Consider the following 14,399-nt stretch of genomic DNA (forward strand, 5'->3'; position numbering starts at 1 on the left):
GCAAACCGTCGAGAAAAGATCGCGGGGTGAGACTTACCTACGCTCCTGATGGAATGGAAATCAAGAGTGCCAGGCACGGAACGACAATCAAAAGGCCTAGACCGATCAAGACTCCCAATGTCCACGCACCAAAAATACCGGCTCACCACCCTATCGTCACGCGACTGAAACGAGGAGGTAGCACTAGTGGATAAGTGCTGGCTGCACCACCGCACCACATCATGTGCATCCTTGAAGCGATCGGCACTGTGACGCAACTGGTATCGACGCAAAGCACGCTTCACGCAAGCACCTGCACCATCGTGCTCGATCGGATATGCTTTGCATGGTCGATCGAGCATTAAATACCATTTTTGCCTTGGTGTCATGCACATCCGTAAAAAAACACACTGCTGGTAGTTTCGCCAACGAAACCCCTTTGAAGTAGTTCGCTCAAATTTAAGAATCATCCAAGAGATGATGCAGTGGATGCTTGAGCGGTTCTCTCGAACTTTTCCAGGCCTCATTAGTTCTTATAATCAAACACGTAACTGAGGTCAGTTGCAATCCAAGCAAGAGGGATGTTATGGAAATTATATTTTTGATATATCTTACTTAGGATATTATTAATTTAGTCAAGTGTGACTATGGCAAAGTACTCCATAGGAGTGCACCAAACATGGTGGGGGTCCTAGTGGGATACTTTGTGTGGTTAGTTGGGGATGCTTGACTACCTTGTGGTTTGCCATGCTAAATGGTTGGTATCATGGGTGATTCCAGGTTAATACTGATATCGCTAGTGTTATTGGTATTGTGCTTTGAGCGTGGTTATGTTGGGATCGATTGATTCGGTGATTCCTTCAATCGATTGTTAATAAGTAATGTAATTGGCGGTTTGAGGACAGGTGATAGAACTCATAGTGAGGATTGGAGTTAGTGCGAGGGTACTGATCGAGGTGTTGCACATTGCATTATTTATGGCCATGGGCCAATTTTATATTTCTTTATTATTGCAAGTTTGAGCAATATATTGTGGAGTGGACATAATTCAATTTTGGGCTCAAAGATGGCTATGTAAAGCAAATCCCTCATTTTGGAAGAGAGGGATAATTTTGGCTCATTGTGCTTTTATGAAATATCATAAATACTCTAGATGAGGAAGTGTGAGCCATTGATCTAGGGTGAGGGAGATTGTACCCAGTCTGCTCTTGCTTTCGTGGTGTGGTTTGTGTTCTTCTTCTCCAATTGATTAAGTGGTGAACTTTGTGTGGAAGAGTTTACCTTTTTTGGTTTCAAGTATACATGATTGTTTTTTAGAAATACTCCCATCTTGGATTCTAGAAAACCTACTAGCCCATATTGAGGCGAAGTAGGCTTGCCACTTAAGATTGAGTGAGTCTATCACTTCCTTATTCTTCTCAGAGAAGACTATACTAGTAATGCGACATCCATATAAACTTCTTGACAAAGGTATACAATCTTTCTTTGATCCAAGCAAGTGTATTTTTGTCCCAAATTGCATCATCACATGAATGAGTCTTACATGAAATCCATGGAGATTAAATGATATTATGAGTTACTCATCCAATTTACATTTTTGATTACCTTTGTCCCAAAGGTCTCCTCGTGTCCTCACTCCCTTTTTGTTTAATCTCAATGTACCCTTGATGTCCTGGTCTCTTAACACACTGTCTCTTAACACACTGCCATCCTTGATAATTGAGCACCATAAGGGGCCTATCTTCATAGAGGAACCTTTCCACAATCTAGGGTTTAAGGGACTCCTACGATCTCCACCATAACTTTAATCCTTTATTGGAACATTGTTCTTTGCCAAAGAGGGAGGCAACTTCAAGGTAGCAATTCTATGACTTACGTCTCAAGGGTCTCGTATAACAAGATGTTTCATGAGAACATAAACCCATAATCTAGCACTTCTATGCAGTCAGTGCGAGGTCTGCTAGAGCATTTCGAGTCTTAAAATAGGCTTCTCGTAATGGAAAGATTCTGTCTGCTGCTGCAGATCACTGCACTGAAATGGCTGCACGAGAAAATGAGGACCTCCGGATTCGGAAAGCCTGATCAATGACAGACTTTTCAAAGCTTTCTTCAACAGCTTCAACACGGCAATCCATATAGGAATCATGTTGTGAAATACTGGGAACACTGGCCTTCCCATGATCTTCCAGATTCCGTTCAAGATTATCAATCTGAGATCAATCACGATGAATCAATCCACTTCTGTACTGCTTATCTTCTTGATTGAATTCCGTCGATCGATTCTAAAGATCACTTCCGACACGATCATGTAGGTGGCTACGTCTCCCACTCTCTGATCATTTGCCTTAAACATGCATTTTTCGAGCAGATGATGCAATGGCTGCCTTGTTGCCCCCAGCCTCCCTTGATATGCTTGGTGGTGCAATGGTGATTGGGGAGGTTGTTTGATCTCTCTCTCATTCCACTATCTGGTTCAGTCTGCCCCTTGCCAATTCATAAGTGCTCGATTTGTTCTCGGCATCCAACCGATGATGTGCAGTGAAGAGGATGAAACAGAGAAGGTTAGAGACAAGGAAGCCCGTGTTAAGAGAAGCGGGAAAAGCTATGGGAGAGAGAAGGAAGGAGGTAGCTGCCACAAGTCCATGATACTATGCAAATCTAAACTTCTATACTGCATAAAGATGTCTTACAAGGTTATATATACGCAACCCCATGTGTAATTTACACTTGGTCTTTACATGTGGGACATGCCCATTTCTACCACTCTTGAATACACAGTACCCCTAATGCAATTTACATCCTCAACACCCCCTCTTAGATTGTTACAAGATGATAGAGCACAAAAGAAAAAAGTGCTACACGCACAAAAAATCGTAGACTTTGATACTTCTATGAGCATGGCTATAAAGAACTAGAACAAAACTATAAAAACTTGGGAGCAAGTTATATATTACTTCCCCCTCTTAAGTTTCAAGAGGTTTTAGGCAGATGCTAAGTTGAGTTTTGAAATAGCAGACCTTGTTAACGTGACCCAATGATAACAAAATTTGAGTCAAGTTTAGCACATGCAAAACATCTTTTATGACCTTTTCACTTGAAAGACTTTCAGTTAGAATTTGAGCTATTGCTTACACCCTGCATGGATGCCCATGAGCTATGAACAAATGCTCTTTTGAATTTTGATTCTTTTCTAAAGTTGAAAACCATACTTTGCGGCTTGTCATGTGTGCTCTTGCACCTGAGTCTACAAATCATTTTGGTGCTTTAGATTGATCAAGTTTACAATTGCCTTGAATGGTAAGAAAACATTATGAGATTTATCCGTCAATCATCATGCTGGACATAATTGCCTAATTGTTTGGAGCTATGTCCTGAAGACTAATCTTGTTCCTTTTGTGGCACTTTAATTGCCAATATTTAGGAATAGTAGCGACAATTCCCTATCCTTCTTGGTGCATTTGCATTGATGATCATGATGATGAAGTTATTATTAAATAATTTGTTTCTCCTAACATTACCTCTTCCACGTTTGTTCCCTGCATGTCTAGGAATACCTTGTCTATTTTAGTTATCAACTAGACTGTCCTTGATTAAAATTTTGGCTATTGTTGCTCGAGAGTTTTGATTACCTTTATTAGAGGCTGATTTGTCCTACTGTGTCCTCTGGTATATCCTTTACCTCTATGGGCATTCCTTTTCTCTTATTGGATCTGGATTTGCACACTTGTTCTCGAATGTGCCCCCATTAGCATATTAGCCATTATCTCAAAAGTTGGGGGATTCTCCTTTGTAACCATGGTAGTTACAAATTGATCATATTCTTTGCCTAATCCATTTAAGGCAAGTTGCACCAACCTTGTGCTATCGATATTCAGAAAATCAATTCCAAGGAGCATTTCATGCCATAGTTGGTTACTGGATTTGAATATGTGGCATGTTATAGATGCAGTGCTTGTTGTTGAGGATGTGTGTGGTCCCATGCTAATTTTTGGGGAACTTGAAGATGTGAAGCAAATTATGTCTTAACAATAGTTCTCTAGTCTGCCATTTTGTAAGCTTCTCCTATACTGTGTTTCTGTGGGCTTCTTTCGTACTTCATTGCAACTACCAAATAGAGAAAATGTGAACACCCCACCACGTAATTGATATTCGATCATTATGAATCTTTGCGAGTATAATGTAATTACTCATGTAAAACTTCCTTCAAAGTTTTGTGACCATCGAGATATAGAGGTACGGTATAAGGATACCAATGCACAAGTTTTTGACTCCAATGCATCATCCATGGTCGAAAATGAGGAAATGTGCATGTCCCACCATCCAATGATGTGTGATCCTTATGGAAATCTGCAAGTATAAAGGAATTACTTTTGAAATTTTTCTAGGAAGTTTCATGACCATTGGCAACACAAGCCTATGGTACAAGCATGACGATGCACAATTTTGGTAATAAGGAAGGGAGGGTGTGTGAGGGGTCGAATGTGAAAGGACTAGTGGAAGTTGGTGAAGGGAAGGAAGGGGTTATTGCTTTTGAGTGTTGAAGGGATTTCCAAGGATTCCAACACTCCTCTTTCGTATGTGGATCTGACTCCTCACAAGATCTTGAGTGGGTTTTCTGCATCTTTGATGATGAGGCTCGTGCGATGCTTAGGTAAGAGATTGCTTGGAGGTCTAGGAAAGTTGCAAAGAAGGTTTTGGCAGGTTGTGGAAGAAACTGTGGGAGAGGAGAGCACACACAAAGGGATAAGGAGACACCAGAAGTGGCGGAGCAAAAGCTACTCCAGCTTATTCCTCTATCATATATATATGAGTATACATGGGCAATGTACAAGTGGGCGGGCACACTGCCCTTTACCCCAACAACCTCCCACTTAAAGGCACTGTGCCTTTAAGGGAGTATAGTACACATATAATACAATCAGCCATAGGCTGAAAAACAAGATGACCAAACCGTCATTTTATGCCCATCGGCACTTTACAATGTGCAAAGTGCATAGAGGATAAGCTACTAGCAGACATCAGGTCTGCAGGATAGAAAATGACAAGCTGTAGATGCCTGTCAACCAACATCTCATGCCAGATCTCACTAGGAGAGTGAACTCTCACCATCACGTGCTCCTGTGCTAAGTCCATAGCACCCGAACTGTCACTGTGCAAAGAAAACGTCTCTGTACCACCTGTGACCATAAGCACATGCCCTACAATAGACCTCTACTGGTCTACCCAACCTGCATCACCTGCATGCTGCTCTTGGAAGCATAAGGACCTGATGTCCACAATCGCTTCCCTACTGCCAAAATATGCCATAATCAAGCTACCAACTCCCACTGCAATGGAAGCAAGAACCGGAAGTGTAGCCCCAATGGCAAACATGTGAAACCAAGTCTCAACCTAGTCATGGATGCATGAAGTACTATGGCTTCCATATCAACCATAACTTGCTGCTCAACTAATCTATGATCGTCAAACCTGCTGTGTTTCAAGTACAGAGCCAATACAGGCAATGGAGTACTTGATAACTTCCCCCTCTCCATACTGAAATAACCAAGTATTTGAAGACAAACATCATCAAGACCATGCAGCTCCCATTGCAAAGCATCCCTGTCCATAAAGGACCATATGGCAAGTAGCCTCAAAAGGATAGCAACCTCTTGAATACTAAGACCATAACCTGTCTCACTGCGCATCACATCCCGAGCTCTCATAACGGTATCAAACCTATGAAGCCAAGCTCGAGGGGATTGCTTCTAGTCATGGAGGCACTTACAAAGCAAACATATCAATGATTCCTGCCCATGCGCAATATGACCTGAGTCAATAACTACAGAAACCACATCTGTCTTGGCATAACCAGCCAATGGATCATACCGGGCATCATTAGCCAAGGTATCCTCCTCATCATGCATAGCCTCATCCTCATTTGCAAGAGGCACTACAAAGTAGTTATAATCATTTGTTTTTCGACGATCAAAAGATGCCTTGTATGGACAATCTTTTGGATCCACGAGCACAATGTAGTTCACAACCTGTGTATGCGGATTGTCCTTCATTCGTGACTTCAAATTCTCAATATGGAAAGGATGTATTTTTCACACCTCAAATGGCCGAAGGCCAGTCCTAGGATCAATAGGAGGTCTGATAACATGATCAATGCGAATAAGAAAGTCTATCGATCCACAAGGTTATCTCATTGTACCTTTGCTCGAAGAAGAAAGTCTATCGATCCACAAGGTTATCTCATTGTACCTTTGCTCGAACTCTATTTTGTTGTGTATCTGAGGTGCCATCTCCAATATCAGCAGCTCCCGGTACTTGCTGGAGCCTTTGATCCTAGTTTACTCCGTTTTTTCCCTTGTGCAATAGATGGAGTCTCCTCAACAACATCCTCATCAGACTCAAGAGGAAACACACTTGCAGCCAATAGAGGTTATTTTTTTGGGAGTGGTGCACTCAAACCATGCCCACTTGGAGGTGCACTCAATCCATGATGGCCTAAAAGAGAAGGTGCTCTCAATCCATGTGAACCTGTGAAAATTCTTAATCCTTTTATATTAGAGCCAAAATTTTCAGCTTCAATACGGGAAGATCCCTTTCCTTTGACTTTGAAGAACCTCTTGGTTTGATTGGTGATGTTGCGGTATCTTCTTCATAACCCTCCTCTGTATGCTCCTCAGAATCACTATTGGAAGTTGATACCTCCATCTGCTCGATAATTTTATCAACCTCCACAATTTGATTTGTCAAGTGATAAAAAAGATCCTGGACACACAAAACAAAATTGAATCTCTCATAGTATTCAAAAGAAATTACATAAACATAGAGAATTAGAAATTACTTATGGATAGTAACTAACCTTCCCTTCCTCTTTGATTTGTTTTGATTGTTCCGCTACAATGGGTGGAGTAACAGCTTTCAAAGAGAACTTCTCTTCCATAACAATAAAAATAATAGGTTTCTTATTGTTATCAATCCCAAGCATTTCAACACATTCCTCATTGGACTCACTTCTTGTGATATCTTTAATCTTTATTATTGGCTTAAAAACTGATCTTCCATTGGGAAGTGTCTTTGGAAGCGACAAAGTCATCTCTTTCGTATCAGTGTTAACTTTGATGGTCCATTTTGAATCAATGTTATTGTGTACTTCCACTATCTCCCATAATGTTTGAATTTGCAACGACGGAGCAGGAACATCATAAATCTGTTGAAGCTATTTCACCTCAAGACTTGGATCCTTGGCACTTTTCTTTGGTTCCTTGGTGCCTTTCTTTTCCACCCTTATCCTTTGGATCCTAGTGGAAGCATCCTCCGCGATGTGGGCTTTCCAAAGACATGGATTTCTTCGAAAGTTTGGTTGTTCAACATGATACCTACAAAATACATAAACAATGTCAAAATATTATGATATCATGGAGAGAATATCTCAAGTTGAAAAAAACAAAGCTAGTACAACAAGCTTGATGGTTTCTAAAAAGACTTTGTGCTTCTAACATCTACATTCTTCATGGAAAAAGATGTCGACATGCTTATTATTGGAACATAATTTTGGACTAGAGAATAAAAGACAAGGGTCTACACTAGCGAGAAGCAAACTAACACTCCCACTTGTCTAGATTCCATTGACGATACTTGATGGGGGCACCCCCAAAGAACCAAAGCCTCCAAATACCCTCTTGGTATTCTCTGGATGAGAGTCTATATATACCAGCCAGAAGCAAAATAACCCCTCTCAACAAAGCCAACAAATCTAACTAGCTCTAGGTGTGCATCAAAAACCATATTAGAATCATAAGATCTAACCAATCTGCCTCCAAACTACACATCAAATACCAAAGTGTCCTCACCACTATCCCACAAGAGATCTGTAACTTGAACAATGAAGAGGGATGCATGTTCCTCATAAAAGCACTTATCTTTTCATACTCAATAGAAGTCTCCTTGAGGGTAGGGGGATCACCCATCTACCATGCTGAGGGATAGCTACATGTATGCGAGCAATGCAAAAACTACAAAATTATGGCCAAAACGCCTCCGTTTCTCTCTCAAATTTAATTAAAAAACACTAGAAAACAACTCCATAATTCGAAGAGAAAAATCTACTTTTCAATACAAATCGACCAAAAAATAAACAAAATTTACCAAAAAACCCTCTCCCTCTCCCTCCCTCTCTCTCTCTCTCTCTCTCCCTCTCTCTCTCTCTCCCCCCCTCCCTCCCTCTCTCTCTCTCCCTCCCTCTCCATCTCTCTCTCGATCTCTCTCTCCCCCTCAAACCCTCTCTCTCTCTCTCTCTCTCTCTCTCTCTCTCTCTCTCTCTCTCTCCTTCTCTTTCTCTCTCTCTCTCTCTCTCTCTCTCTCTCTCTCTCTCTCTCTCTCTCTCTCTCTCTCTCTCTCTCTCTCTCTTTCTCTTTCTCCCTATTTCTCTCTATCTCTATCTCCTGAAAATATGGTTTGCTGGCTCAGAAAAGCCCTCTATGGCTTGAAGCAGGCACCCCATGCATGGTATGCGAAGATACATGCATTTTTGGTGGCTTTAAGAATAGCCCAACTAAGGCCACTCTTTATGTCCAAAAGAGTGCATTGGAATTTTTAATTCTGATTTTATATGTGGATGACATGCTTATCACTGGGCCAGATATGGAATAAATTGCGGATTTCAAGGCTGATTTACAGCAGTCTTTTGCCATGACAGACATGGCTCAGTTGCACTATTATTTGGGCATATAGTTTGCATATGTTGAGGGGGGTATAATGATAAGTCAGTCCAAGTATATTGGATAGCTTGTGAGCATGGCGGTTTTGAGAAGAGGCGTGGCTTCTAGAGACCTGAGACGACTTCCAGTAGTTTAATGGTGGTAATTGAGGCGACAACGCATGCCTATAAACTACATGTTGGCAAAGTGCTCTCTCTCTCTCTCTCTCACACACACACAGAGCCTTCTAAGCTCTCTGAGTCTTTATTGTGTGTGTCTGAGCAGTTGCTCATTAGGATTTTAGTCGAATCTTATAGTGAGTCGGTTAGAGAGTCATGTTCTTGTAAGTGCAGTAACAATTGCAGTAGCAATGAGCTGCAGTCCTGAAGGTCTCAAGTCAATTGAAGTTGTCCCTCCTAAGCTTGATATAGTTCAAGTTTGTGGTACTCTGTTGTGTCGCAATCATTCCTTGATGTGAGAAATCTAAATTGTTTGAGAGCATCATTTTATGTGGTAAAATCAATTTGGGTTGTGAGGCTTTAAAAGCAAACAATGGTATTAGAGCGGTTCGAGTCCATGAAACTCAAAGAAATCTGATGGCCAGAGAGATCTAAGATGGATTCTGAGGGTCCAAGGCATGTTGCATCGTTGTTGCTTTGAATTATTGATCTGTCTCTTCTCTCTTGTGGCGGATTCCTAGATGCATGCAGCTATGTTCTCGCCTGGCATCTCACCATAATTTGGGAACAAGGACTTTTTGCGGCATAGTGCTTTGAAGGCAAGGCATTTTGAAAGCACAAACTTCATTCTTTATCATATCTTTGTGAATGCCCACTTCAGTCTCCGGGTTCGTGAGACAGAATCAAGCATGAAGATGAGAAGTCTTACAAGGATCTCTGGTTAGAGGATTGATTGAGGTGGCACCCTAGACATGCAAGAAAAGCAGAAGCTACAACCGAAAGAAGAAGAAATTTGTACTCGAAGTGCTCGCTGAAGCATGCATATTGTGCTTGGAAGATGTTATGTGCTGATTGAGATCATGTTGAGGGGTTGCGCCCTATGTGGGTAACTTGATTTGGGTGCCGTGCCCTATGTGGGTGGCTGTTTGTTACCATGCCTTGTGTAATGTCTTGTGTTTTTCTAGTCTTTGTTAGTGAATCGAACAGGTTGATTTTTGAAACCGGCCTTCAGTAAACTAAATAGTGGTAAACTGTAACTATCTTAGCACCCACGCTATTTACAGCCACATTGCATCATTTCCAGCCACTTCCATTAGTTAAATATCACTTAGAAATAACTTTGAAACCACTGAAAGGGAGGCTAGAGTGTCCTGCTCTCAGAAAACAAATGCAAGAGACACAGATTGGCCCCAAATGCTTTGATGCCCCTTTTGGTATCTATTTTATTCCTTTGACAATGGAAAAGTGCTTATACAACAAGGGTTCACTCCCTTGCACTCTATTTCATTGGCAAATCCACTATCTAAGCCAGTTCTTGGCTTCATACTGCATCCAATCCCTATTGTACACTAGAACCCATCTGCCAAGGCAAGGCTAAGGCATTCTCCACTATCTGTGGCCACTGCAAAGCTGTCCAAGCATTCCACAAGGCATCTGGCTTGCTACAAAGGGTTTGGCAGTCCCACAAGCCAATTTCTAGCCTCTCAGCACACGTGACCTAAAAGCAGGAAGAAATCCATAGAGCATGACAAAGTGAGGGATCAAAGAGGATCGTAACACCATGAGAGAGACATAAGGTAGGAAACACTCAATCTATTACAATGAATATAATCAACAATACATGATAGGCTTCTTATATAGAGAGAGCCCTTTGAATATTCACACCTATTGGATCCTCTGATCCACATCTCTCCTTGTGGATATCCTTGATCCACATCTCCACATCATGTAGTCCACATCCTAGGGTGGCTACTTTAATTCCCTCCTATACCATACCTTAGCCTCTAATATGTGCTCATGGCACCATATCTTAGCAATGTGTACTCTAGCCTTTTAACTAACCCAATACAAGCACTAGCACCCATCAACATGTCAATAGCAACACCCCCCTCTTACAAAAGCTATTGATAAAAGCTAAGTGAGTAGCTCCCTCTTCTCAATGCTTGCCTTGAGCACGAGGAGGGGTTAAATGGAAGGACAAGAAATGAGGGAGGAAGATGGCTCCAAAACTATTGAAAGGCTAAACAATAAAGGGATTGTAATGGAAGAGAGAGAGGAAGGGATGAAGGAGGGAGAAAATGCAAGGAGAAGGGAATGGAAAGAAGGAGAAGGGAATCTAATGAAGGAAAGAGAAAATGGTGGGATGAAAGAGGGAATGGAGGAAAGAGAAGGAAAGGAAAGAGGGGTAAGGAGAAGAAACGAGGGAGGAAGATGGCCCCAAAACCTTTTCTTTTTGTTTTTTTTTTGCTCTAAAACTTGTTGAAAGGGTAAACAATAGACTCTAGGATATTTCACTGGCTATAAAGATAGATATTGATGTCAATTTATCCCCCACTAATATGTTTGTTATTGGAACTTTTGTCCACAAAATACTCCTCTAAAGTATGAGTTCAATTCTGCTTAACGCACGTATCTTAGCTATCTTAAATGATACCAGTATGGTAGATGATGGGCATTGGAAAAGAGATGAACCACTCACTCACAACGCATGAGAGAGCTACTCATGGCAAGGGTGGATGGGAAGGAGTGAATAGGTAAAGGAAGGCCAAGTAATGGAAGGGATCAATGTTAAGGGTAGGGAGTGGATGCGTGAGAGAGAGAGAGAGAGAGAGAGAGAGAGAGAGAGAGAGAGAGGAGTGCACAACCAAGATGACTAAATTATAACAAAGAAAATTGAGAATACATACATTTTCTCTCTCAAGATTAGGGTAAGGTTTAGGGTTTCCCCATGTCCCTTAGGTTCCTCCCTAGAACTTAGTATATGGTGTAGTTTATACCATTCTCAACACCCCCCCTTAGATTACACTGTATACAGGGTGTGTATACAGGATTTATTTAAATAGAAAAATGACACTATGGAAAAAATGGGGATAAAGAAGAACCTAAGAGATAAGAGAATATGCATGAGCATAGAGACTTTGCATTCGAAATTTGTACAAAAAGGAAAACCTCATTTCCCCCTCGTAAGTTGTAGGTGGCAAATGTCAACTCATCATCAAAAGTATGAGAACTTGTCAAGGAAATGGCTTTGTAAAAATAATGACAACTTGTTCTTGTGTTGGACAATGAACAACATCAATTTCTTCATTGAGAATCTTTTCTCTAATGGAGTGATAATGCACTTTGATATGCTTTGGGAATCTTTCTCTAATAAGGTGATAATGTACTTCAATATGCTTTGTTCTAGCATGAAAGATTGGATTCCTTACTAAATGGATGCTATTGATATTGTTGGTATAGAACACAGTTGGTTCTTTGGAAATAATTTCAATGTTTGTAGAAGTCTACTGCACCAAATTGCTTCTCATGTAGCATTGGTTGGTCCTCTATCTTGGTTTGCCAAGGCAAAGCTATTGATCCACTTGTACATCTTCTATCATATGTAGCTCCTGACCAATCAACATCAATATATCCATGAAAACTAACATCTATTAAGTTGTTAGATTTCAGTTCATAATCGTTCAAGTATTTGAGGACCTTTTTATTTGCACAGAGATAAAACATGACAAAGCTACTAACGCAAGAGTAAAATATATCCAATTGTACATCTTCTATCATCTAGAGTTCCTACCCAATTGAAATCAATATATCCATGAAAACTAACATCTTCAAGTTGTCATATTTTAGCCCATAATCTTTCAAATATTTGAGAAACTTTTGCACAGAGATGAAACTTTTTTGGCTTCTGTATGAATTGACTGAAAATCCAATGGAATAAAGATGTCTAGCCTTGTGATTGTTAAATAAATCAAGCTTCAAATAAGTTGTCGATACTAATGAGGATTTGTATTAGGAGATTTGCCATGAGATGACAATCTAATGTTACATTCTACAAGATTTGAGGTGGCTTGCAGCAGTCACATAAACAAAACCATTGGTGAAATTTTTTCATTATATTTGTCCTTGATACCATTGTCATTCTCTTCATACTTCAATGTCAAGAAATTATGCTCTCCCATGTCTTTCATGTTGGGAAATTATGCTCTCAAACTCTGTTTACCTATGAAATAGGTGTTCATTGGAAGTGGTGATGATCACGTCGCCAACATAAAGCACAAAGAAAATAGTATGTTATGTTATATTTTTTATGTAAAGTGACGGCGGGGCTGATGGTTGAAATTCCATTATGAATTATTGCATTCCAAGCATGTGCGGCCTATCCTTCATCTAGATATCCCTTAATATTCATTTAATGGATAAGCCAATCAAAAGGTGAACCAATAGTGGTCATCTTCACAAATACGCAAAGGTCTCTTCATAATCTATTCCAAGTTTTGAAGCAAATCCCTTCGACAACTAATTGGCTTTGTATTTGTCAATTGATTTGTCTAAATTGAGCTGGAATTTGTAACCCATTTGCAACCAACGGGCATCTTTTTTATTGGTAAATATGTTGATTCCCATGTTTACTTTTTGATGAGTAATGACCGTGAATCTCATAATGCATTGATTTGGAGCATGTCAATGCTTCTAGACCACAAAATGGGAAATATTGATGGCTTTCCCATGTTGCATGATTCACATACATCTTTTAAAATGTATACGTGCAGAAGGCCTTGAACCATGTTTATTTGCTTGAGTGAAACCAAGCTTTTGAAATTGTATACGTGCAGAAGGCCTTGAACCATGTTTATTTGCTTGAGTGAAACCAAGCTTTTGAAATTGAGGTGACCATACCTTGTGTTCCATAGTGTGCTTAAAGTATCATCATTTTAATGAGAAGTGGTTTGTACTGCTTGAATAAGCATAGATGAAGAAAGTTTCTTCTTCCAATTTATAATAAATTTACTTGGATGGTATAATTCTCGGATTGTGTAACCAAACTTGTTTTTGAACACTAGTTCCAAATCTCTTTCACTCATGTCACCAACTGATAAGATGTTTTGAGTCATTATTGAAAGAAAAAAAGCATCTCCTACGCTTTGTGTAATGCCTTCATAACTATGGAGATGAATGTTATGATTTGAGGTATTGTCACCCATCATTACATTTTCTTTAGCATTCTTATATGGATGCATTTTAAAAACCATTTTTTCTCATATAGTTGACTCAAACCACCAAAATATCTTTATTACTATGTAAATGCTTCAGATTTCTACATTAGAACATTGTGAAATAAGAACTTTTGATGTTGAGCTTTGTTATCCAGTGATTGCCTTTGATTTTTCTCATTGACAAAGTTGCTAGATTGTCTTTGATTTTCATTTTGATTATGTTACTATTATTGATTTCTATCTCTATTGTATTGTCCACTTACAACACTCCCGTGTTTGTTCTTGCATTTTGGCTCCTAATAGCCCATAATTCCACCATAATTGCAAGTACATATAGTTATTTTTTGGACTTTGGATTGGTAACCTCCTTTGTTCATGCCCCTTGAACTCTAAAATTCCATGTTTTCGTCTAAATCAAAGGGCCATGTTTCCCTCTAATTTGAAGGGCCATGATGTTGATGTGATGAAGACGATGATCCATGGTAATTGTTAGAGTGTTTGCCAAGGCTATGTGAATTTCAATTATGTCTTCTAACATCGTTTTGACTTCCTCTTTG

Source organism: Cibotium barometz, chromosome 16, assembly GCF_041138505.1.
Source record: "Cibotium barometz isolate CiBa-2024 chromosome 16, ASM4113850v1, whole genome shotgun sequence".
NCBI lineage: Eukaryota > Viridiplantae > Streptophyta > Polypodiopsida > Cyatheales > Cibotiaceae > Cibotium > Cibotium barometz.